Here is a 26,090-nt window from a genome sequence, read left to right as displayed (position 1 = left end):
CTACTCAAAGAATGATTCACAGAGAAGGTTTGAGAAAACAGTAAATAACATGTCAACAGGTTAAAGGATAGATATTCTGTAAACAAATTATAATCCACCCAATACTTTCTCTTCATAAAAAGTTGATCAGTGATTTGAAGCAGTTTCATAGAATATTTTTCTCTTTATAAAGTAGAAAGTCTAAGGTATCAAAAATAACCACAGTCTTAAGCAAATATCTAGAGCCTCTCAGTCTTTCCAAAAGCACAATATTAAACATATTCCTATGCCTCATTGTTTATAAAATTATGAAGAAGAGAGTTAAGCAGAGTGAGGATGTTTCAAACAGATTCTTGACAAAATATCAAACTCCCAATTCACATCAGATTCATCATTTGCCATGTTTTTAAAACATCATCACATCTAATGTACTACTTCATTAGACTTTCCCAGGCTGGTAACATTGGGAATTTTATTTAAAAAAACAAACAAAAGTTGAAGAGAAGGTTGTAGCCTCTCTCCCCGGGGAGTGGCCGAGATAAAAGTTCTGTTTGTCCAGGAGCTGTTTATGCATAGAGTCCCGTGCACCTTGGTCTCACACTGGGCTGGACTCCCCGGACTACTTTGGAATGTCCACAAATCAGAAGCAGACTCAAACCAGAGGAATAAAAATGTGTCATCCTCTGAATCATCTTACCCCAGAAATATGAAGAAGCCAGCCCTGCTATTCATGAAGCTTCTTTCTCAATGTTTCCTGTAGGTGTGGAAGCAGCAGCTGCCGCCCTGAGAGACCAGACACCTTATCTGAGGACTCCACGCACCCCTGCTTGATGAGCCTTCATGTTACAGAAAGCAAACCTCATCCAGCCCTATCCTGTGAGTCTGCAGTGCCTTCGCACAATGCCATCTGCTCCTGGTCATCTTACTATAGTGGGTGGGCAAATCCTCCCCCAAAGTGTGGGGAAATGACAGCTGCTGAAATTATAGTCATGTGATCTTTCCACAATGGTGGGGTAAATGCATGGTATTAACTCTTACAGTTCATCATTAAATCATGATGGGGAAAGTCTCTAGTTATTTGTGATTAGCCTTGAGGTTCTGAACAAGAGGAGAAGAAAATGTTTTCCAGATCTTTCCTTCAGTTGTTCCAGAACACAAAGAACACTCTGCTTGAAACTGGAAAGTCTAGCTTCTGTATCTTACTGTGTGCCAGTTAGCATGTGACTTAGTGGCCCTGGGCCTCAGTTTATTCAACTGACAAATAGGGAAAATGAGTGCTTGATGAAACACCAAATAACATAATACAAATAAGACAATAGAATGCTCTCTGTGTAATGATAGGTGATACAGAAATGTAAGGTATATGTAAATGAGAAGCTTATCACTATTACCTGTTTCCATGTTTTTTCACTAAAGCTCTAATGGCTTTATCTGTAATCTGGCATCCATTAATGGACAGTTCTTGAAGGCTGGAAGTTTACAAAAAAAAAAATTACATCTCAATAATGTCTCTATTTAAAAAGAAGAATTTCATAGCAAAAGCTTGCAGTTGCAGTTCTTTATTTATTCAAATAGCATCAATATATCTGAAGAGGAAGGGCACCTGGGTGCTTAGTTGGTTAAGCCTCTAACTTCAGCACAGATCATGATGTCGTGGCTCATGGGTTCAAGCGCTGCTTCGGGCTCTGTGCTGACAGCTCACAACCTGGAGCCTGCTTCAGATTCTGTGTTTCCCTCTCTCTCTGCCCCTCCCCTACTTGTTCTTTCTTTCTCTCTCTCTCTCTCTCTCTCTCTCTCTCTCTCTCTCTCACACACACACACACACACACACACACACACACACACACACACACTTTCTCTCTCAAAAATAAACATTGAAAAAATAATTTTAAAAAAGCTAAAGAGGAATTTTGTTTTAGTAAACAATGCACTTCAATTTTGGTTTATCAACTTGGGGAGGGCTCGATAAATCAGGCACAAATATTTATCTTTATTTCTTGGATTTCTTTTCTGTAACTTTGATTTTGCCTTTTTAGAAAATATATTTTCATTTCAAATTATTTTATCCAGGCTTTGGTTGTGTCCAAGGAACCTGGTTGTGTAAGGGCTATGGTATATTCCTGGGTGTAGTCATTTTAAGTATACTTTCCATCATCACCATCATATTATTAAGTCAAGAATGGCTTTCTATAAATTAAAGAAAGCATACAATGACATCATGACCCTTACAAAGATTCTCTATGCTCAACAGCAGTCCAGGCTTCAACTAGAAATTAACAAAGAAATAAAATACAGTGAGTCTTACATAGCCTTTAATTTTAGATTTACCACCATATATAATGGGACATAAAAGCAACCATGTTTTTTATATGACACATTCCTTCCCATTGGATGCACAAAATCAAAAAAGCTACAAAAGCATCTTACCTGACACCAGATTAGTTTAGCAGTATGGATTCTTTCTAAAAGCAAGGCTCAATATAAAATTCTTATCTTAGAACATCCTATAAGGAAAATTTTCATGTTGAGAAGACTGATTGAAGGAATATTAGTAAAGTCATAGGTTACAGAAATGTGTATCTTACATTATGGCTGGAGCAAAGGAAGAATACTGAGACAATAGCTCTGGAGATAGAGATATCCCTCCCCATCAGGCATGCCATCTGCAATTTTGAAGCAGGCCATGAAGGAGTTGCAAGTTGCTCTATTCTCCTTACATAGGCAACTGGATGAAATTATTGATATTTCTCAGTGCAGCCATTTCCTGGTTTTCATCTGTTATATACTTGGGGACATTGTCAACAGTGGATTCCTGTCTCACTTTCCCCTTTCGGGAAACCAGTAAAGACATTGATATCTTCAAAATGATACTAAAATACATTTCTTAAACAGTTCTTATGGACACTGTGTGTAGAAATTACATTTGTGATGATTGACAATACATCTGGTTTTGCTACTTGGGATGGAAAAGCCATTATGACTTCTGCATCTGACATATTGACCTCAAAGATTCTATTAAAAATTCTGAAAGAAGCCTTGTGTACTGCTGGAAGAGTTATCAACTTCATCAGAGCTAGGGACTGGGTGGTTAAAGAGGCAGGTGGAAAACTAAAAACTACTTTGGCCATAATTCTACTCTAGAAGAAGGGATTAGAAAAGGTCAATTATCGTATCAGGATGGCTGTTCAAAATTGTCTGGCTTTCTCTTTCCTTCTAGAAATGTGCTCGGATTGCAATTCTACATTCAGTGGAGCTCACTGCTTTGACTATGAAATATAATCAGTGGCGTTAGGATCTGGTGCACGCTTCACCACGTTCTCTTTTCCTTCTTCTGTGACGTTTGCCAGGATTCCAGACAGTGCTTACTCTTCTAGCCTGGGCCCTGGTCTTAGCCCAGGGTAGCTGTGGACTGGAGCCTCCAACCCATCCAGGATGGACATGAGCAAGAAATAAACCTTTGTTGTTTTAAGCTCCTGAGATCTGGAGGTTCTTGGTTACAACATAATCTAGCTTCTCCTGACTGATTCAAGGACTATGACAACTTTCTATCACCAGAGTACTTCTGCAAGTAGAACTCTGCAGATAATCAGAAACACTGCAGAACTCTTTTATGTGTTTCTTAAACTCAGGTGACCCTTAAAATGTAAATGTAGATCTGTAATCCTTTTCTTGCTGCCATAAACAGCACCAATGATGAAAACCTTGCCACAGTGACCTCTTGCTTTAGGAACAAAGGAAGTAATGCAATATCATTTCAACTTAAGAGCCTCTGGGAAATCCAGAATGCCTTGATATCCATCAACCATTATCTGATAAAGAGACCTTCTAGAGTTCTGATTCTATTTATGTGCCTCTGTAAGTCAGGGCTGTCAGCTCTCAGCTTCTGTTACCATCAAAACAAAAAGTCACAACCATTAGGATGTTAAAGATGATATTTGCATTCAGGAACAGCCTTTATAGAGTTTCACTGGAGCAGATTTAATTTTTGCTTTATGCTTTAATTATGCAATTTGGAACTTTTTCAGGTTGTCAGGGATGGAATTAACTTTTGCATGAAAGATATTTATGAGATAAGTTATTTGAAAAGATTATGTTCTGATTTTTCTGAAAAGAATAAATGTTCAAGGCAATATATTAGTAAGTGTAAATATATCATACCAATTAATATACACATATGTGTATCAGGTGATATATACCTACGTATACTACAGACATACACATATTTATATATATTAATATACTTATCAACATATGTAAAAGGTTTTATGCATGTGTTTTTATGTGGCTCATTATGGGTAAGGAATCCATTACTTTCATCTGATTCTCAAAAAAGTCATACTCATAACACTGTAACTACTTGTCTCAACTAGGGGTCAACAAACTATGGCCCATGGCCCAAATGTCACCTGCCACCTGATTTTGAAAACAAAGTTTTACTGGAACATGACCAGGTTAATTTGCTTACATATTGTGTATGACTCCTACCAAGGCAGAGTGGAGTAGTTATGACAGACCGTATGGCCTGCAAAACCTAAAAATAAACTACCTGCTCTTTAGAGGTAAAGTGTTCTGATCCCTGCTCTGGACTCTGCTCCATCTAGAAATCTGGCACTCCTGGCTGTGAACTTCTATTAACAGGGCTGACTTTACAAAAATCATGGCTTGAGTACAGCCAAACATTAAATCCATCCTCACTGTTTCTTTCTGCAGGAAACAGATATAAGGCAGAGGGTGATGAGACTCTAGGTTCCAATACAGACTCTACTACCTAACTCGATGTGTGAAGTTAGACCAGTTACTTGATCTCATTTGCCTAAGTTTTCTTCTCAGCAAATTGAAGAAAATAGCAAGAACACCTACATCATAGGGGTTAATATAATTCATAAATAGAACTTAGAACAGTGGCTTGCGGGGAGCCTGGGTGGCTCAGTCAGTTAAGTGCCAACTCTTGATTTCGGCTCAGGTCATGATCTCAGTTCATGAGATTGAACCCCACATTGGGTTCTGAGCTGACAGTTCAAAGTCTGCTTAGGATTCTCTCTCTCTCCGTCTTTCTCTGCCTCTCTTTCTCTCTATCTCTCAAAATAAATAAGTAGAACATTAAAAAAAAACAGTGGCTTGGGGTGCCTACATGGCTCAGTCGGTTGGGCATCCGACTTTGGCTCAGGTCATGATCTCACGGTTGACGAGTTCGAGCCCCACATCGGGCTATGTGCTGACCACTCAGAGCCTGGAGCCTGCTTCGGACTCTGTCTCTCCCTCTCTCTGCCCCTCTCAGCTCATGCTCTGTCTCTCTCTGTCTCAAAAATAAATCAACATTAAAAAATTAAAAAAAAAAAAAAACAGTGGCTTACATATAGCAAGAAGTGTTATTTCCAAAAATGTGTTATCAGTGAATTAATTGGAGGCATGGCAGGGTAACTCTTGGTGCATTACCTTGAAGCTCCTTGTATGAGAGCCATCACACCCACATCTGTGGCTCCAGACCAACTCATGTCCACTGCTGTCAATCTGGTGCAAAGGGCCCCAGCATGGAGCAAGGACCTTGTCTCCTGTAAGCCCAGGACCACTGCAGCTTGTCACATTCAGTTCCTGGGTGATTAAAACCAAGTGAGCATTCATTAGAAATGCTTCAGAATGCCTTCGGAACAGGGCATGAACAGAAGGAGATTTTAGTAACTAAGGAAGAGGATTAGAGAGTAAGAGAAATCACCATAGAAGCCAACAGCTGAGGTATAAACAGCTCAGCAAAGGGGGAAGAAGAACATGACTAGAGCAATCGAAATAGAATGTTCCTTTCTCAGCTGGCCTGTCTTCCAGCAGGCCTGTTTACTGAATCCATCACACCTTCCTTCTGATGGCTGAAGATTACACTAGGGGAAAGAAGGAACTCAAGGGCCATTATAGGATTACAGGAGCTCATTCAAATTGTCAACATTATGTAGCCATTCAAAGCTATTTTTATGAAAAGCTTTTAATTAATTGAGAAAATGTTTAAGTGAAAATGAAGACTATAGAATGTTTTATATATTTTATAATCCCCATTATGTTCTCTTTTTTTTTGAAAGAGAGAAAGAGAGAGAGAGGGAGAGAGAGGGAGAGAGAGCACATGTGGGGGAGGGGCAGAGGGACAGAATCTTAAGCAGGCTCCATGCCCAGCGAAGAGCCAGACAGTGGGGCTCAATGTCACGACTGTGAGGTCATGACCTCAGCTGAAATCAACAGGCAATTGCTTAACCAACTGAGCTACCCAGGTGCCCCTCTATTATGTTCTTTATTATTATTATTATTTTTTTTTTTTGAGAGTTAAGAAAGAGTGTGAATGGGAAAGGGGAACAGAGGATCTAAAGCCAGTTCTGCAGGGACAGCAGACAGCTGGATGCAGGGCTCAAAATCACAAATCAAAAGATCATGATCTGAGCTGAACTCAGACACTTAACCACCTGAGCCACCCAGCCACTGCCTCCCCCCATTATGTTCTTTACATGTTGTTTTAAGATGATCTTTAATTAATATGTATTAATTTTGTAGCCTAAAACATGTTATTGCAGCAAGGCAAAACTAATTGCTAGTGCACAACTCGGAACAGTGATTAGCTGTGGGGACGGTGGCATGGGGACTAAGTGGGAAGGGGCTTGAGCCGGTAAGGTGGGGTGGAGTAATCCTATATCGGGATGGGGTAGGTTACACAGGTGTATGCCTTTGTCAAAGCTCCAGAAATGGTACACTTAAAATATATGCCTTTCATTATATACAAATTTTACCTCAAAAAGAAAAACAAAAAGGAACTATAATGATATGCTTGCTGAAGTGTACCAGATGTCTATAACTCACTTTGAAATTAACTTTTTAAAAAATAAGGTGGGTTGATGGACAGGTAGAGGAATGGATATGTTTATAATAAAGTGAATATAAATATCAACTAATGGTAAGACCAAGGTGGTGAGCATAGGTGCTAACCATGCAATTCCTTCTATTTCTAAGTATATTTTAAACTTTCATTTAAAAATGAGGGGTAGGGGCACCTGGGTGACTCAGCCGGTTACGCGTTCAAGTTTACCCCAGGTCATGCATGATCTTGCCATTTGTGGGTTCGAGCCCCACATCGCGTTCTATGCTGATAGCTCAGAGCCTGGAGCCTGCTTCAGATTCGGTGTCTCCTTTTTTCTCTGCCCCTCCCCTGCTTGTGCTCTCTCTTTCTCTCAAAAATAAGTAAACATGTAAAAAATTTTAAAAACTAAAATAAAAATGAGGGGTAAATCCAGCCAGAGTATACATCTGGTCTGGCCTTCAGTCCACATCAGAGCTTTATACCCTACACTTTAGAGCAGCATGACTAATATGGACTGGTTTGGTGGGAGAAGCTGGTTTGCCCATCTTTGGCAAACCCAATTTGTCAAAACTAAGAATTCTAAAACAGCTTATTGGATATAAGTGCAATTTATCTGGTCTGGGATGATAAAAGATACAAGATAAATTTTCTACTAGTAGAACCTAAAAGTTTTGAGAGGCTAAATTAAAAATGAATGATCTGAAATCATAATGACCTTGAAGAATCTTCCCATTCCTCAGATTCGGCTCTTGATTGCCCCCCATTCCTGCTTCCATAACGCTAAAGGCTGAAGCTGGAGCCTTCGGCTTCACACCTTCACACTTTCCCCAGGAGGATACCCAGCGGCTGCCTACTGCCCTTAGCTCTCCAGAATTCAAATAACCAACATCACCAAACATTTCCTGTTCATCATTAACACCAAAAGTGTCATGTGCAACATTATTCTAATTAAAGGTTATAAAAATTAATTTTTAATGCCTCACGCCTTTTAAAAACCTGATAACTTGGTTTATCCTGGGACACCAAAGAAACAGGCTTGGATTTCCAGCCCTATTTGTTTACAGAACAGTTTTAGCTCTTTTTGTGCCCTGCACTCCATTGACAGACTGATGGAGCCTATGAACCTGTGTCAGAATAATGGTTGTAAATGAATGAGACACAATATATAAGATTGCAAAGAAAACCAATTGTATTGAAAAACAGTTACCACATTTTTAAAAATCTGTGAGATAGGTAATAATTTTGCCTCTTTATGAATATAATATATCATATGATCTAGCTGCTGGTCTAATTTTGAAGTAGTGACAGACATAAACCTCATTTGAGATTTTGCAGCAACCTTAATATAAAATGAAAAGAAGTGTGTTTTCTGCTGACACTCGGTGGGTGATTAGTCGCCAGTAGTCATACTAGAAGGAGAGGCTGAATTTCTACAGGGTAGAAGTGAAAATCCTTTTTCCAAGTTCACAAGCCCCTTGAATTTTATCCAAGGGCCCCAGGTTAAGAGCCCCTAGCTGAGACTTTCCCTAACCCTTTGTTAGGACAAGCTGGGAAAGAAAAAGTGGGAGGAGGGCGTGGGAGAAAGAAAAGAAAAAGACAGAGAGAGTAGAGATGGAGGGATTGATATTCAGAGTGGAACAATTCCAGCAAAGTGAATGAAAGTGTGGTGTGTGTGTGGGCAGTAACAGGGGAGAAACAAAAGGCAGGAACACAAATGAAATGAGAGCCTGGAAGGAGAAAGTGAGCTTCATTTCCGAAACACCACAGGTGGCAGTTAGTTACTGCTAACTGCTAGTTAGATCGGGGGTGTCCCGATCCAGGAATGTCACCACTTTCACAGGTGATCCTTTGTGAGCTGCCCTGAAACCAGATACCAGCAGCAAGGATGTGGCAAACCTGGCAAGTCACCAAAACGCACCCTCACAGAGCCCGAGGTAGCCACTGACTCATGAAAACAAATTCAGAGATGATGGGTCTAATTTTTTGTGCATTTCAACAAGAATCGAACCTGCTGGTGATGGCAATATTTCCCACGATATTCCTTGGATGGGTTCATATTTGCTCCCATTTATTGATCTGACACCCAAGGAATGGAGTGCCTACCACCACAGAGAGGATTTTTCCCGAAAGCTAATGGAATTATTTCTGACACTTCCACTTCTCCTACTCTGTAATTTGTATAAAGACAATGTTTTCATTATGGAGCATCTCAGCAATTCTGAAACTCTAAAAATAATGATGGTGGCTTCAGTATAATAGTTTTTATTCCATATTTATTTTGTTCTTTTAAGTCCATACTTCTAGTATCTGTCAATCACTCTTTCAGCAAAGAGTGTATTGCATGTTTATGACTATTCGGAGAAAATAGTTCAAATCAATGGATTTTCTCCCTGTACAGGTCAGTTATCTTTAAACAAAAACAAAGAGACAAAATCCAGTTATGTTCTATCTCACAGACTATATACTATTAACTCTTGTTGGATGACTTTCAAATAGTGCCTCTGGGACAAAGACATCTCTGTGATAAAATCAATAAAAATTCATCATTAGTGTGGGAATGAATTTTAAGTACCTTGATTTAAAGTCAATTAAAATTTAACAGCTAGTGCTTTAAATTCAAATATTTTGTTATTACTCTGGAGTATTTATTTCAAAGAGAAGAGGTGCCCTCTTCCCATTTAAGCCAACAATTCACATAAGAGTAAGATATTAAGTGGAAGATCGTTCCTTATTTTTTAAATATGTGGATCCTCCTTTGGCCAGGCTTAGCTTTACTGTCAGGAAGCCATCCAGTTTGATAAGGGCCCATCTTACTTGGAGAAGTAAGGCCCTTCCTTACGAGGGCCATCCTGGACTGCAATGGATCACTTCTGAACCTGCTCCAGTCTACATACGTGAATGCCAAGAGATTCTACACACTCTGATTCAGCTGTTGGCACTAATGTGGAAGGTTACAGCATTAGCTCTTTCTGAACCATAAAAATTAAACATCTAAGTGGGTACACCTTGGACTACAGAATTTAAAATAATAGTGCCTTTTAGTATCATTGTGCTAAATAATCTCTTTGTGAATTCCATATCTGGACATCTCCAGAATTTGCGAAGACACCTTTTTTGGCCAAGTCTGCCTTTTTACGTAGAAGCAACTCCGGTGATAACTGCCTAAAGCAACATTCACGAAGTATGTTTCGTGGAACCGACATTGAAGAGATTCCATGGAGAAAAGAGAGTCCTGTGGTAGAATGTATTTTCCAAAGATGCTAGCACAATATCTCCTCCTTGTCTCCATGCTCTTATGGAGCTCTGCCATTTTCTCATCAAGATGTAGAATTGAACTTCCCTGTTTTTGTAGTCTTGTGTCTCACTTGCATGTAACAGGAGGCAGTGAAAATAATGCTGCATCATTTCCAAGGTTATAAATCACTGTAGCTTTCACTTGTGGATTGAAATACTTTCATTTGAGGGGTGCCTGGGGGGCTCAGTTGGTTAAGCATCTGACTCTTGATTTCGGCTCAGGTCATGATCTCACAGTTCGTTAGTTCGAGCCCCATGTCAGGCTCTGCGCTGATGGTGTGGGGCCAGCTTGGGATTCTCTGCCTCTCTCTGTCTGTCTCTCTCTCTGTGTCTCTTTCTGTCTCTCTCTGTCTCTTTCTCTCTCTCTTTTTCTCTCTCTCTCAAAAATAAATAAATAAACGTTAAGTAAAAAAAAAAAAAATACTTTCATTGGAACCCTGAGCTACCATGTAACAGTCCTATTAGCCTGAGGCAGCCATGCTGTGAGGAAGGCCAATGTAGCCGACATGAGAGACCTCAAGGAGATACTCCAAGGTGACATAAAGAGAGAAAGATGCCCCAGCTGCTCCTGCCACCTGCTCTTCTAGCATCAGTCACCACCTGACTACACTGCATGGAAGACCCCAAGTCAGAGCCATCCTGGTGTGAGTCCTTCCCAAATTCCTGATCCACAGAAACTAGGAGATAATAAAATGTTTATTGTTTTAAGTCTCTAAGCTCTGGGGCAACTTGTTTCACAGTAATATGAGGAGGTTCCATAACAAAATTTGGTCAAAAGTGAGTTAAACAAAACTCCATAGATTTTTGTTTTCCCTGCAGGATTTTTCAGAGCTTCTGTATGCTAATGAGCATATGCATCTCCCAGACTGGCATTTAGTATGCAGCACTTCCCAACTTATTTCCCCAAGAAACCATTTCTATAGCTACTGTCAAGGGATAACTTTGGGAAATGCCAGGCTAAACGATGCTCTCTTCTCATGTGCGGGTTGCCCTCTTCCCCAGTGATCTGAACTACAGACAGTGAGCTTACTTCACTGTGATAATAAATTGAAGAACAAATGGTTATTGGCCAGCCCAGAAAGAGTCACCTCTTGGTGACTCCTGCGTGTGATGTAACTCATTCCAACAGTATCACAGAGCAAACAGCATAAACTCTGAATGTCACTCACTATTTGCTGTGCCAATAATAGCTCCAGGATGTGCTACTCTTCCAATGGGTTTGACAAACATTTCCATGCACTGAAATTTTCATTAACCCTCTGGCTCTTCCAGTATCTCACTTTCAAACTGAAAATCTCTAAAAAGTTGGTTAGAAAAAGAAGGGGATGGGATTTGGTCCCTAATGTCTTCAAGGGGAATAAAGGAATTAGGCAGAAATTCTACTTTGTGGTATCAGTTACCCACATAGCTCTAAAAACAGCGTGCTTCTCCTGTCCAGAAAAATTTTAAAGGCCAGGAATGAGGATTAAACTGCTACATATTGTTGGGAAACTTTTGCCCGCTTTGTTGAGTGTTAAATAATTAGAGGGACAATATTGAAAAAGTTAGAAAGAATTCGTTTTTCTAATCAAATATGTGAAATGGGAATTAAGGTTTACAAACCTTAGTAAATATATAACAAGGGAGTACCAGTTTCTGATTTGATAAAAGGATAGGAGTTACTCCTATGATTCCCAATTAGTCACTATATGACTATCAATGTATGACATCAAATGCTCTAATCCATGACTCAGTTTCTCCATGACTAAATTGCCACTCGGTTTTTAAGCCCTTTTACCTAAAAACTCTAAACATATTCAAAGTCAGACCTGGGGCAAGGATGAAGCCAAGGAGGCACTTCCCTTGGATGTAAAATTTAAGGGGATGCCCTAAATCTCTGTTATCAAGATACATAATATTTAGTGTAGTAGTTTTTTGAAAATCTGTATTAATGCAAACAAAATCTATAATGAACAAATGTCAAATTTTTCAATGAAAGCAGCATCAATATTACCAATTTTTCCTTTTGCCTCAAGCTCCAATATGGCAAAGTGTGGTACTATTACCAAGCTCTAAAAGTAAGATAAATTGAACTCCACCAATACATCACACATGATAATTATGACAGACAAGTAATCAATACCTACATTGTTTTGGGTTCCCTCAAGCAACTCAGAAACACTATCTTACATACCAATCATATTATTTACTTAAGCAAATTACTTTAGGACCCTGCACTAGTCAAAATTCTAATAGTCAGTTTTACCAGATATAGTTATAGGTACAGATATGGGTATGGAGATAGACTCACAGATACAGATATAGATATACAGCTCTATATGCCTGATGTACTGAAGTGGACTTTTCCCATCACACACAGGCTTCCTCATCCCTCTTCTCCCCTCCCTATTCTTGGCCCCGCAGCAGTACAGGTGGCTTTCCTGTACTTTCACAGTTGAGTGCAACAAGTTACACAGAGAAATCCTGCTCCTCTTCCAAACAGGTCTATCATTTTGGCCAAACTGATTGGGAGCAGATTCTTTATTCCAACAAATAATTGGTTTCTCTTTGATCCTAAAAGCTTCTCTCTCTCTCTCTCTCTCTCTCTCTCTCTCTCTCTCTCTCTCTGTCTCTCTCTCTCTCTCTCTCTCTCGATAGACAGACCACAGTCTTTGTTAAATTTAAAGACAGAGATGGTACCCAAGTGGACTAAAAGCCCATTGCAAAGTGCCTATGGCCCACAGATTGGCAGTCACAGATTTTTTAAATAATTCTTTTTTTCTTATTATTAAAGTAATATATGCCCATTTTAGAAGAATAAATGAGTGAAAGGAGAAAGTAAAAGCCCCCCTGCTGTGGGATTGTGAAACAGTCTAACTATTCTATTTCTGCTTTAGAAAACAACTTCGGCAGCACCTCAAAATGTCCAATATATAGTTACCATGTGAACCAGCAATTTCCCTCCTAGGTGTGTAGACAAGAGAATTGAAAATAAATCTATGTTCACACAAAAGCTTATACATGAATGCTCATAGCTGCATTGTTCATAGTAGCAAAAAAGTGGAAACAACCCAAATGTCCATGGATAAGCAAAGTGTGATGTATCAATAAAATGAAAATTTTCAGCCACAAAACATGAAATAATGATGCATGCTATAATGTAGACGAACCTTGAAAACATGCCAAGTGAAAGAAGCCAGACACAAAAGGCACCTATAATTCCATTTATATGAAATATCCTGAATAGGGAAATCCATAGACACAGAAAGTAGATTAGTGATTGCTTGAGCCTGGAGGAGGGGGAATGGGGATTGATTGCTAATAGGTATAGGATTTCTTTTGGGGGCAATGAGAGCATTCTAAAATTACATAGTGATGGTTGTATAACTCAGTGAATATAGTAAAAATCACTGAACTGTACACTTTAAAAGTAGGAATTTTATGGTTTGGAAATCATATCTCAATAAACCAGTTATTCCTTTAAAAGTCAGTTGTAAGTCTAAGACATAAAAATAAGTACAATTAATATTTTCAGTGTTGCTACTTATCCCCTGATGGGTATCCACCAGTCAGTTTGCTCCAAAATAATCCCATTTCTCAATGATGCAGACACAACCCAAATGCCTGGAAGCCGTGTTCTCCATAGGCGGGAAATACTACCTGCTTTGTATTTCACAGATATGTTAAGGTAGACAGTGTTAAGAATATTTCTTGCAAGCTTCCCCTCACCCCTTAGTTGAAACTGCATGGCCTATACTTTGCTCATTAGTGAGTATGTCAATGTCAGTAGAGAGTCTGTTGATCAATAAGTAAATAGTACAGTTTCCCTGGGAGACCAACAGCTTCACTAGGTTCATGAGAATGTAAATTATATGTATGTATATATTACAAATAGTAGCAATCACTTTATGCATTTTAATTAAAGCTACAGTATTAAAAATATGTAAAAGCAATAATAGGAAGACCATAAGTTCATTACCCTCATGAAATTGCTTTTATTTCTACCTGTATATATTTTGTCTAGTATGTGCTAACAGAACTTTTTATAGTTGCAATCATAATATAATAACATGCCTTATGTTTTTACTTAAACGTCTCCATACATCTTTAGAATTAATATTATTTGCATGGTTTCATAACATACCTTTGTGCAAAGTGTATATGCATAACCATATCCCTGTTATTAATTGTGGTAAAGTTAGATTGAGTACCTTTAATGTAGAAATATACATGAATATGGAAATACTAAGTAGTTATATCTATTTAATATGCACATGTGACTCATTTAACCTTGGCTACTTCATTAAAATAAATTTCTGCATTGGTGGATGATTAGCTCTTATTACAAACTATCACATTTCCTTCCAAAAGGTAACCAATTTATAGAGCTGCTACTAGGAATGGGTACTGATTCTACTATAACATTGCTGATATTATATGGTATCATTTTAAAAAATATTTCAGTTGACATATTTTAGTTATCCAGGGTTGTTTATTTCATATATTTATTCCTGGAATGATGAGCTTTTAGAAATTGCTTTCTATGTGTTCTCCCTTACTCAATTATTCCTTCAATGTTTAATAAATACGTATTAGGTGTGAAATATAAGGAAATATCCCTTTCCTTACAGAGTTTACAGTCTAGTGAAATATATTTGTATCCTCTTTATCCTTTGAAGTTTGGATGTCTCCTTTGTAAAGATGAATTGTTAAAAATATTATATATATGAGTGCCTTTGGGGTTTTTTAGTAGTGTAGAAATTTTAAATACTGTGGAAGCTATTAATCATACCTTTACAATTTCTTTTATTTCTTCAAAAATGAAGTTGTCCTCCTGTATATTGAATAAATGTTCTAGTCTTTGTTAATTTTTCTTATAAATTGATTTGATTTTTATATTTTTATTCCATATTGATTGATTTTGAAACATGATAAAACAGGGACTCACCTTAATTTTACTGTAATGTTATCCTGTTTCTATAATACTCTCTATTAAACAATCCTTCCTTAGCCTTTTTAAACACACACACAGTTTTGCATACATATATTAATATATTATCTTACGTTGGTACTCTCTAGTCTGTATTCATTGATACTCCTATTTTCATTGTAGCAAAATACTGTCTGGGGAATTGCGTGTTTATGGACTAAACCTGGATAGTACACATGATAAAAGAACATAGTCCCTGGATGCAAAATGAATAAGTAAGATAGTAAGTATATAATGAAGATAATAATCATAAAATTGGAGCCAGTTGGAGTAGGGAGTTAAGTGTGGCAAAATATTTGTATTTAAAGGTTAATCTTGAAAAATGTTACTGCTAGGTCTATCTTAAAGTGACATTTCCTGTAACAGTGGGACATCATTCAGTAGACAGAAAACAGGACAATGGAGAATGTTGAGGAGGAAGGATTAAAGTGCTACAGGCAGCAAGACAGTACCAGACGGGTTCACGCTGGGAAGAAGAAAAACGGAGTGGTCCAGAGTTACTGAAAAGCTTGCTGACTGAAGTCAGAAGCTAGATCAGCTGGGGCAGGGGGCCAGTGCATGTCACTTGATTGGAACGATATGGAAAGGCATGAAAAGATTATTTAAGCACAGTTTGGAGCCAGGCAGAGTTAGAAGGCTGGAAATTCAGGAGGCAGCAGTGGAGCAGTCGCAAGAGATTTTTATGTATGAAGAGGCTGAAAAGGACAGGATGTAGAGCAGTAAATGCTAAGCAGCAGGGAGGGAGGGGCGGAGGGCGGGAGGAAGGGCCAGATGGATGGATGCAGGTTAAGCTGGCAACACGCTGTTACATTTCTTAAAAAGATAAAAGATACTTGAAAGACTGACTTTGGTGGAGGATAGACAAAACTTGAACATTAGCCTCAGAAGGAGCTGACCTATTTTAAGATATAAATGCAATTTAATTTTTTGTTACTTTACAAAGACTAAAATAGTATAAGGAATTAAATAATAACAGCAATGATTTGTCCAAAGCTACAGAACCTGTTTCAGTGGTACTTGTGTTAATCTGCTTTTCTAAACATCTAAGGCCCTGAAAGCCTCCCCCCAGGGGAAAATTGTTTTCCTACCTGCATCCGTTGGCCAAATACTCCCAGTGGGCTAGTTTCAGATGGCACTATCAGTGAAAATGCCACCACTATCTGTCCTTTACGAAAGGTCTCAAGCTTACTTGCTATGCACTTACAGTTCTTAGCGACAGTGTAACCCATTAACCACCAATCACAAAGATAGTCCTCTAAGGAATTAATGTTTAGGTTTGACACCATGAACATGCCCAAATGGGCAAAGGATCTTCCAGATCGATGGGAGCTTTTGTTATTAAATGTTAAAACATCAACAACTCAGCCCTTCTAGAGCAGAGCAAATCTTCACCCTGGCTCTCCTTCCCATAGTTCCACACACACCCTTGGCTATTTTACTAAGAAGACTGCATTCCTCCCCAAATCCCCTGTGGAGTAATGTGACCTCTTGCTCTAAACGTGACTCAAAGGACTGTCTGAATTGACCTGTCCTACAAGAAAGCCTACTTGAAACTCTTAGAAGCTTTTTTTTTTTTTTTTAATAAAAATGTATTACTGGTGTCATGAAAATGATAAGACTTATCTCTGGTCGCCACCTCCCTCCTCCAACAGTCTCCACCCAGATAAAAAGGCCCTGAGTATTTAAATGTGAAATGGCACACAATTATTGACCTAGCAATCACTTGGTGACAGTCTCTGTTTTGGGGGCAGGTCAGGGACACCAGGCCCTCGGTGGGTGTGGAAATGGTGACATGTCAGAATTTTCCCTGTTTGCATCTTCCTGAATGGTCATCAAAATACAAGTGATTTGGGCTCCAAATCATGAGCATACCAGCTGCTCTAGCACCTTCCTGCTCATAACAGCAAAATTAACATCATTGGGGAGCTCATTAGAAAGGCAGAATCTGCATTTTACCAGGATCCCCAGGGGATTCATATGCACATTAAAGTTTTAGAAGCACCATATATTAAAGATTCGCTGCTCCAGTGCACACTCCTCCAAGATATTTCTTTGTATATAAACTAGAGCAGAAAACATATAAACTAGAGCAGCAAATGTAGAGCATATGAATGGATTTGGGCTAAAAATCTTAAGGATCAGAGAAAAAAAATCCCTCTTAACATGAAGACATCTCCTTACTTTAGCCAATATTAGGATATTTTTAGCATATGGTAGCAGGCTGCTGGTTTCCTCTTCCTACTTTAAAATAACAACATGTCGGGGAAATGACAATAGCAGTGGAAACTAGGGGTGTAAATCAATAATATTTATGATGCTTTTAAATCACCGGGAGGAATTCATCCTACTGCAGTGTAGATTGGTCACACTGAGACATGATGGCCAGTGATTTCATATATGGCTTTCTTAAGAAAGCAAGACAGTTATAAAAATTCATCATTAGTGACAGACCTAATTCTTTAGAAGCTCTTCCTCCCTACGGGAATTATTTCCTGGGAATTCTTCAGTGCATCATTGCTAGATTGACTATGGAGTCTATAACACCCAGTAATTTAACCTGGCCATGAGCTCATGGGTCCGACAATAGTGAGTTGCACCCAATGTTGCCAACTCAGGAGTAAGTGGGGGTATAAAAGGAAGCAGTCCACCTTGGAGCCCGGACTTACCCATGCTGTACCTGTCACAAAGCACGAGCTACATGCTGATTTGAATTTTTCGGTAGTAAATACACTAGCTCGTAGTAGAAAACTAGGTAATATGAACAAAAGTGGACCTGCCTCAACAAAGTAATATTGAGCAGGATAAATGTCTTCTGGACACTAAAAACTCAAATGCTAGGGGTTTGTGCCTGTTTGGCCTCCCAGCTTACATCCTGAAAGATCTGACTATATGTTGGTAGACAGTGAGAGAATCCATATGGAATATGTGGACAACTATCAGATGGCAAACATCAGGCTGGGATCCATCTTCCTTGTTCAAACTTCAGTAATCAGAAAAAAATTTATATATAATATGAAATTTTTGAAGATCAAAGAAAGATATAATTGCCCCACATAGGGAAAATTATTCTTTTTTTTAACAGAAGAATTTAATTCTTTTAATGTTTATTTATTTATTTTGAGAGAGATATAGAGCATGAGTGGGGGAGGGGCACTGAGAGAGAGAGAGAGAGAGAGAGAGAGAGAGAGAGAGAAAGAGAATCCCAAGCACACTCCACACTGTCAGCACAGAGCCCAATGCAGGGCTTGAACCCATGAACTGTGAGAATCATGACTGGGGCCAAAATCAAGAGTTGGATGCCTAATCAACTGAGCCACCTAGGCACCCCAGGGAAAATTATTATTATTAGCAATGAGGTGTCAGATAAAAATTTTAGAAAGCATTTCTATTTTCGAAAACACAGAATAACTTAAAAAAAAAAGAAAGAAAGAAATGATGGAGAAAGAACTGACTGAGGCACAAGGGCTGATATAAAAAGGTAAACAGCAAGGACACGTAAGAAATGTACAGAAACAAATGTGGCCAGAGCCAGCTAAAGGGCATCTCAACAGCAGTGCAGAGCAGAAGGTGCCTTGCAGAAAACAGAACAAGTGTGATGAGGTGAACTAGAAACCAGAATCAGTGCGATCAAAGACCAACTAGTAAACCCAGAAGGAAAAAGAGATGAAGATAAGATAAAGAGCGAGCAACAGATCACAGAGCAAAGCAAGCAAAGATCCAAAATCAGGTCCAAATCAGATCCAGATCAGGTGGACAACTGTAAACAATAATTTATCCACAAAGTATTTGTGCTTAAACAGCAGCTAAACTTCAAGAAGGAACAGTGGGAGTCTGAGACATTCTTGGACCGGCAGCTCCAATCACTTCCCCGCTTCTTCCAGCTCAGTAGGCATGGGGCTCTGCCAGGACAGGGGGCAGGCTGTGCTTCCAGGGAAGGTGGTTCAGTCCCTTTGGGGTGGCGGTAACACCCATGCCCAATGGGATGGTTGATGGAAGTGATGAAGGAGGTGATGGAGAGAAATGGGGAGGGGACAGTAGCTCTTCTGCCTGAGGTTGAGGTCCTGACTGAGGCAAGCCATTCCTGGCTCAGCATTGGCTAGGGCTGGGGAGTGGGAGCAAGGATTAACTGCATGTGAGCACACAGGAATTTTCTGGGATCATGAAAATGTTCTAAGACCGAAAATCACTGAACTGTACACGTAGCATGCATACATTTTATATGACATTTATTCACCAACAAAACTTTTCAAAGACTATGTACAAAAAGAAAAACTTTCTAGGGCAAAAAAAAAAAAAAAAAAAAAGTCTGAGTCTACAGCTCTAATGAGCCCACCGTGTCCCTTGCAAAAATTAATTTAATATTGCTCAGTCTTCAGCTTGTCTTGGCAACAGTTTTATTTTCATGATGAAAATTGTATAAGTGATATGATCTTATCCATGTAGGAAAAGGACGCCAGACAAACAGATTACTTGCAGAAGAAAAATAATCACTGAACCCAAGCTTCTCCCATGCAAAAGTAAATGCCATAGTAATAAAAAGAAGACATTTCTGTGCAATTCTAACAGGACAAGTTGAGCTCTCAAAATTATATGCCAAGCTAAGATGTAGCTCTTTGTTAGGGCAAAAGGATTATAATCAAGTGTGCGTATTTGATGTACAAAAGAATTCTTTTATAGTTACAGTGGGTTTCTCTGAATAGCAAATTGCATACATTTCAGATGAAGTTTGATTTGGAAACAATATTTTTCCCAGAGTACCTCACAGAAGCACACCTATTGCAAATCTGGAGCCTCAAGTTTAATTGCCTTGAACTTGAACAGTGACAGGTAAGTAACATGAACAAGGGGAGAAAGCCAAGTGTATTACCATGGTATGCTAGAGTCATTTTGTTGGAGTTTTAGCACTGATTTAACACTTAGGTTCTGCATCAGGGAAACTACAGGGACTGGTAAGGACTGTGGCAAACTACAGAGCGTTCCAGCAGATTGACACTTTTCAAGAATGGGAACCCATAGGTGTGCCTGGGTGGTTCAGTCAGTTGAGTGTGTTTGACTCTTGATTTTGGAGTTCAGGAGACTGAGCCCTGAGTTGGGCTTTGCGCTGACAGCAAGGAGCCTGCTTTGGATTCTCTCTCTCACTTTCTCTGCCCTTGCCCTGCTCGCATTCTCTCTCTCTCTCTCTCTCTCTCTCTCTCTCTCTCTCTCTCTCTCTCTCTCTCTCCATATATATATATATAAAGAATGGGAACCCGTATTGCTGAGTCTTTTCATTTCACAGAGAAATTAGATATCTAGATTTTTATATTTAAAAAATCTTCAGTTTATGCATCTGAAAACAAAGGGCTTTGTTCAGAGTCAGTGGCTTTCATGATGTTTTATGCTACAGAAGTCTTTCTTCAAATTAAATTCTCCATAGAACACAAGATTTTGAAACAGAGAGAACTAGATTATATTTCCAATCCCTGTGATTTTAAAGGACCCCAAATATCAGTTGGCCGAGTTTTGACCTGTCATCTAGCTGTTTCGCATATTTAATGCCAATTTAATTCATTAGGTTAGCTCAATTTAACATGCGTTAAGAGACTGCTATGGATGGACACTGTGTCCAAGTCATGATCTGTGCCTTCGTGGAGATGTGATCACACAGTTGACAGTCACACCTACTTCTTTCAGAGCAAGAAAGGTAAAACACCATAGAGGTTGCAGAATATCCTGCTTGAAGAGGAAGAAGAAGGGGAAGATGTCAGCCAAGGGGACATTTCTGCTGTGCCTTGAAGGACGGACTGAATTTTTCCAGGTAGAGATGGGACTGGTAGTGTGGATCTGGAACAGCATGAAAAAACACACATGGTTAAGAAAGGACACAGCACATGCAGAGAAAATGAGACACCTGGTACACGAAAGGAAACAGCACCCAGAAATTAAGCATTAACTTATTTACTGGAGAGCAATTGAGTTACACTAATCAGTTACTTTCTTAGAGTTTCCTGCATGGAGGGATGAGAAAAACCAGGGCTCAGAGTGGCATGGATGCAAATCCTAGCCTACATGTATAAATCACTCATTCAATTATGCACTTTTTTTTTAAGTTTTCTTTTTACAATTTTTTTAAAAAATCCAAGTTAGTTAACATATAGTGTAATAATGGCTTCAGGAGTAGAATTTAGTGATTCATTATTTATGAATAACATCCAGTGCTCAACCAAATAAATGCCCTCCTTAGTCCCCATCACCCATCACCCATTTAGCCTATCCCCCCACCCACCTCCCCTCCAGCCACCCTGTTCGCTGTATTTAAGTCTTTTATGGTTTGCCTCCTTCTCTGTTTTTATCTTATATTTCCTTTCCTGCTCCTGTGTTCATCTGTTTTGTTTCTTAAATTCCACATATGAGTGAAATCATATGGTATTTGGAATTATGCACTTTAAATTAGATAATTTTACTTTAATAATCCAAATTTCTCTTAAATTTTATAAATACTTAAAACACAAACATGCACAGATTTTTGTACAAAATATTAATAATATCGGCTTGATTCTCATCAACATTTCTAGTCTTCATTTCTAGGATTACAATCTGGTAATTCATCAAGAAGACAATTTAAATCATCCCCAGCAATTCTGAGGCTACTTTTCCAAGCAATCTTTGGAGCTGCATCCTCAGTTTGCTAAACATCCTTAACCACCAGAATGATTGGCGGAATGTAGACCAAATTCCGTGTTCAAAATCCAGGTGACACAGAGCCCTAATTTACGCCTTTAACGAGGACTATAAAATTTAGAGAAGGAGTTAATCAAACATTCCACATTTCTGGGGTGACGTCACAACATGACATAGTTTGCAAGTCATGTTTGAGCTTATAAATCCCATCCAGGGTTACTCTACCACTAGAGAGAGTTCTGGGTTAATTTCGCTCCCTATATTATATTTTTAAGACATACTGTATTTTTTTTTTTGCAGGCTCCAGGCTGTCAGCATGGAGCCTGTATTTTTTAATATGTGTTAAATATGATCATTTATTTCCCATTTAGCTGAAGAGACCTTAGAACTCGAGAGAAACCTGAATTCTTTTCATATTATTCCTACTTGGCAGGGCCCCAAAGTTTTATTCATTTTTTTCCCCAAAGTTTTATTCAATATTAAAAAGGCAGCTAATTGGATTCTCTATCTTTTAAGACTGTCTCATCACACCTGCTGAGGTGGGTCTGTTGACATTGCCTGGCATATTTTGTAGTGCAATAAATAATAGATCCGAAGAAGATTGTGAAGCATAATATTGAAAAGGATCTTGTGTAACTTCAAAATACCCACGGGTCGGGGCGCCTGGGTGGCGCAGTCGGTTAAGCGTCCGACTTCAGCCAGGTCACGATCTCGCGGTCCGTGAGTTCGAGCCCCGCGTCAGGCTCTGGGCTGATGGCTCCGAGCCTGGAGCCTGTTTCCGATTCTGTGTCTCCCTCTCTCTCTGCCCCTCCCCCGTTCATGCTCTGTCTCTCTCTGTCCCAAAAATAAATAAAAAATGTTGAAAAAAAAAACAAAATACCCACGGGTCAATAAGATTAAACATAAGAAATGGAGAAAAAAGGAAGACACAGAAAAAAAAGGCATGAAAAATAAAATGAGACCAAAGTTTAGGTTAGCTTACAAGATATAAGTCATAACATGCTATGTCCTACTAAGATGTCTAATTTTACAAATTTGAATCTAGATTTCTTAGCAGCCATGGCAAAGCAGAAAGCATAGTCATACCTTCCATAAAGTAAATACAAATAAGTTACTCAGAAGAATGACAAATATCCCTAAGTCCAAGTTTTTTGAGAAATTTATTTCATGGGTCCCCATAAAGAGTTCAATGGAGACTACTATAGCGGTAAAGAATGCTCTGAGCTGAAGTTTAATAATCCATGATATGTGAAGAGGATGAAGGAAGTGCAAAAAAGGCAAAAAACCCAAAAGATTTCTTGAAGGTGAAGGCTCCTCAGGGAGCCATAAGTTAAGTCCTCAAAGACATTTGTATACAAATGCAAAACCAGGGGCGCCTGGGTGGCGCAGTCGGTTAAGCGTCCGACTTCAGCCAGGTCACGATCTCGCGTCCGACTTCAGCCAGGTCACGATCTCGCGGTCCGTGAGTTCGAGCCCCGCGTCAGGCTCTGGGCTGATGGCTCGGAGCCTGGAGCCTGTTTCCGATTCTGTGTCTCCCTCTCTCTCTGCCCCTCCCCCGTTCATGCTCTGTCTCTCTCTGTCCCAAAAAAAAAAATAAATAAAAAAACGTTTAAAAAAAAAAAAAAAAAAAAAAAAAAAAACAAATGCAAAACCAACTGTTTTTTTTTTTTATAAGATCCCTCAAAGTAGGCCAAGTATATGAGTAATAGCCAGAACTCAGTTCATCTCTGTGGACCTCAATATGATTAATTTGAAAAGGAGAAGATGACAGGCAGGTGGAAAGGCCTAGATAATCCCTGAGGGTCCTTTTAGCTCTGGAATAACGTTTGTGATTTTCTATTATTATTATTAAAGTGTAATTGAGGTGCAGTGTTATACTTGTTGCAGGTGTACAACGTAGTGATTCAAGAATTGTATACATTACTCAATGCTCACCATGGTAAGTATAGTCACCGTCTGTCACCATATAACATTACTGAAATATTATTGACTATATTCCCTATGCTAGTTTTCATCTCTGTGACTTTTTTGTTTTATGACTGGAAGTTTGTAGCCCTTCATCCCCTTCATCTATTTCACCCATCCCCCCACCTCCCCTTTGGCAATCACCAATTCCCTGTAAAGAATCCATTTGTTTGTTTTGGTTTTTAGAATCCACATATAAGTGAAATAATGTGGCTTTTGTCTTTGACTTATTTCACTTAGCATAATACCTTCTAGGCCCATTTATGTCACTACAAATGGCAAGGTTTCATTCTTTTTGCGACTAATGTGACTCTTTTTATTAAATTAAAAAAAATATATTTATTTATTTTAGGGAGAGCCCAAGGTGGGGTGCAGAGAGAGGGGGACAGAGGATCCGAGGCAGGCTTTGCACTTACAGGCTGACAGCAGCAAGCCCAATGTGGGGCTCGAACTCATGAACCGCAAGATCATGACCTGAGCCGAAGTTAGACGCTCAACCAACTGAGCCACCTAGGCGCCCCTTTTTTATTAAATTTTTACTGAGCCCCTATTATGTGCTGTTTCCCTGGATTCAAAAGAATTCTACACACACACACACATACACACACACACACACACACACACGCATGCACCCCTTTGAGTATCTCATGATTTTGCCTTTCTGGAGAGTAGATGTGTTGCTATTTGCCTGTTATTATAGCAAGAAAGAATCCAATATTTGCACACCAGTTGATCCATGAATGTCAACATAGCGCAGGCACCTTCTGTCCTCCTAAACTGTTAATCTGTGAACTCAGATGAAGGTTAGAAACTCTCACTAAATGTTTAAAATTCCTTTTGGATGCTTCTGTCAGACTGCAATTTTCAAATATGTGAATGGTACATATGCTAAATGAGGCACTCGTCACCCCCACTCTTTTAGTAAAGTCCTCGTATTCAAAATCCCAGGAATATTTCCCACCATTAAAAACCCGTAAGTGAGGATACAACTAAACTGTTGGGCTTTTGAAAACTTGGGGACACAGCTGTGCAGAAAAGACAGAGCCCCTCAGGAACTGGATGAAAACAGAAGTGAGACCAACAACAATTAGCGATCTTAAGAGGAATTTTAAGAGGTAATGGTAAATCTTCAAGGTGTTTTATAGTATCATTATGCTTCAAATCTCCCAGATGCCACAAATATTTAACTTTACACATATATCACTTAGGTATCATATGTATGTGTGTGTGTGCCCCATAATATTTATGGAAATATTTTGGGAATATCTGTAAATCTGGCTTAGAACATTTTGCAACCCCATTTTTCTCTGCCTCAAAAGAAGAAAACTATGTAACAAAATGAAAAGCATATTCCAGATCATTTTTACAGTTGTAGGAGCTCGACATTTTTCTGTAAACATAGAGTGCTTTCCATGCGTTGTCTTGGTGATCCAATGTTACACCTGGTATTGCTATTAATGACATGCTACTTCCAAAGCCATGAGCAACTCTTGGTAAATTTCCAAACAAAACAGCATACTTTTTCCTCAATAAACCTGGTAGTTGCATTTCTGAGAAATTCAACACATATTAAAACTGTGCAAAAATTACTTCGTATATGTAAAATAGTGTTGTTCTGTGCTCAGATAATTATAAAGTGTTTTTTCACCTGTATGCATGTCCAATCCGACATTAAAATATCATGTGGGATATGTGTTATGGGTTGAAGTGTGAGTCCCAAAACTTCACATTTTGAAGTCACGTCCCCAAGGGCCTCAGAACGTGACCTTATTTGGGAATAGGTTCATTGCAGATGTAATTAGTCAAAATGAGGTCAGACTGGTATAAGGAGGGCCCCTAATGCAATATGACTGGTGTCTTTCTAAGAAGGGGATATTTGGACACAGACAAATGCACACATCATTCATACGCCGTGTGAAGATGAAGGCAGAGGTGGGTGGTGCTTTACAAGCCAAGGAACGTCAAGGATTTCCGGCAAACCAGCAGAACGTAGGAAAGAGGCATGGGACAGATCCTCCCTCATGGCCCTCAGAACGATCCAACCCTGATGACACCTTGCTCTCAGACTTCTAGACTCCAGAACTATGAGACAATAAATTTCTGTGCTTTAAACCATTCAGTCTATGGTACTCTGTTATGACAGCCCTCACCAACTGATACAACATGGGTGAGTGAGGTACCTCAGAGGATATCTTTTCTTACTATTTTCACTTTTTATACTACGTGAAATGTGGTGCCCATTTAATAGACTGCATTTTTTGTGCAATCCCATGCAAAAGAGATTTTGTTTTATGGGGAGTGAGGGGAAAGGTAGGGAGAAAGCCATTAGAACCTGATCCATACAATTCCCCTTGGGGGAAAAAGCATCATGTATGTGGCCAGTACTGATAC

At 39.1% G+C, this 26,090-nt stretch overlaps 1 long non-coding RNA gene across 2 annotated transcripts in view; it reads left to right on the top strand.

Moving 5' to 3' along the window:
* The first annotated feature begins 592 nt into the window (after positions 1–592).
* Positions 593–26,090, top strand: part of LOC131492015 (uncharacterized) — a 34,639-nt gene continuing 9,141 nt past the window's right edge. Inside the window, exons 1-6 of one of the 2 annotated variants that reach the window (XR_009251778.1) lie at positions 593–855; positions 15,198–15,297; positions 19,830–19,901; positions 20,748–20,871; positions 23,622–23,673; positions 24,118–25,814. This is a non-coding gene — a long non-coding RNA (uncharacterized LOC131492015). Of the gene's footprint in view, positions 856–15,197; positions 15,298–19,829; positions 19,902–20,747; positions 20,872–23,621; positions 23,674–24,117; positions 25,815–26,090 lie in introns of those variants that run through there. The other variant, XR_009251777.1, reaches the window with a different exon arrangement.

The sequence above is a fragment of the Neofelis nebulosa genome, chromosome 12 (assembly GCF_028018385.1).
Source record: "Neofelis nebulosa isolate mNeoNeb1 chromosome 12, mNeoNeb1.pri, whole genome shotgun sequence".
NCBI classification, from domain to species: domain Eukaryota; kingdom Metazoa; phylum Chordata; class Mammalia; order Carnivora; family Felidae; genus Neofelis; species Neofelis nebulosa.
The sequence above is the reverse complement of the archived record's forward strand: the minus strand, read 5'-3'. Positions and strand labels throughout refer to the sequence as shown.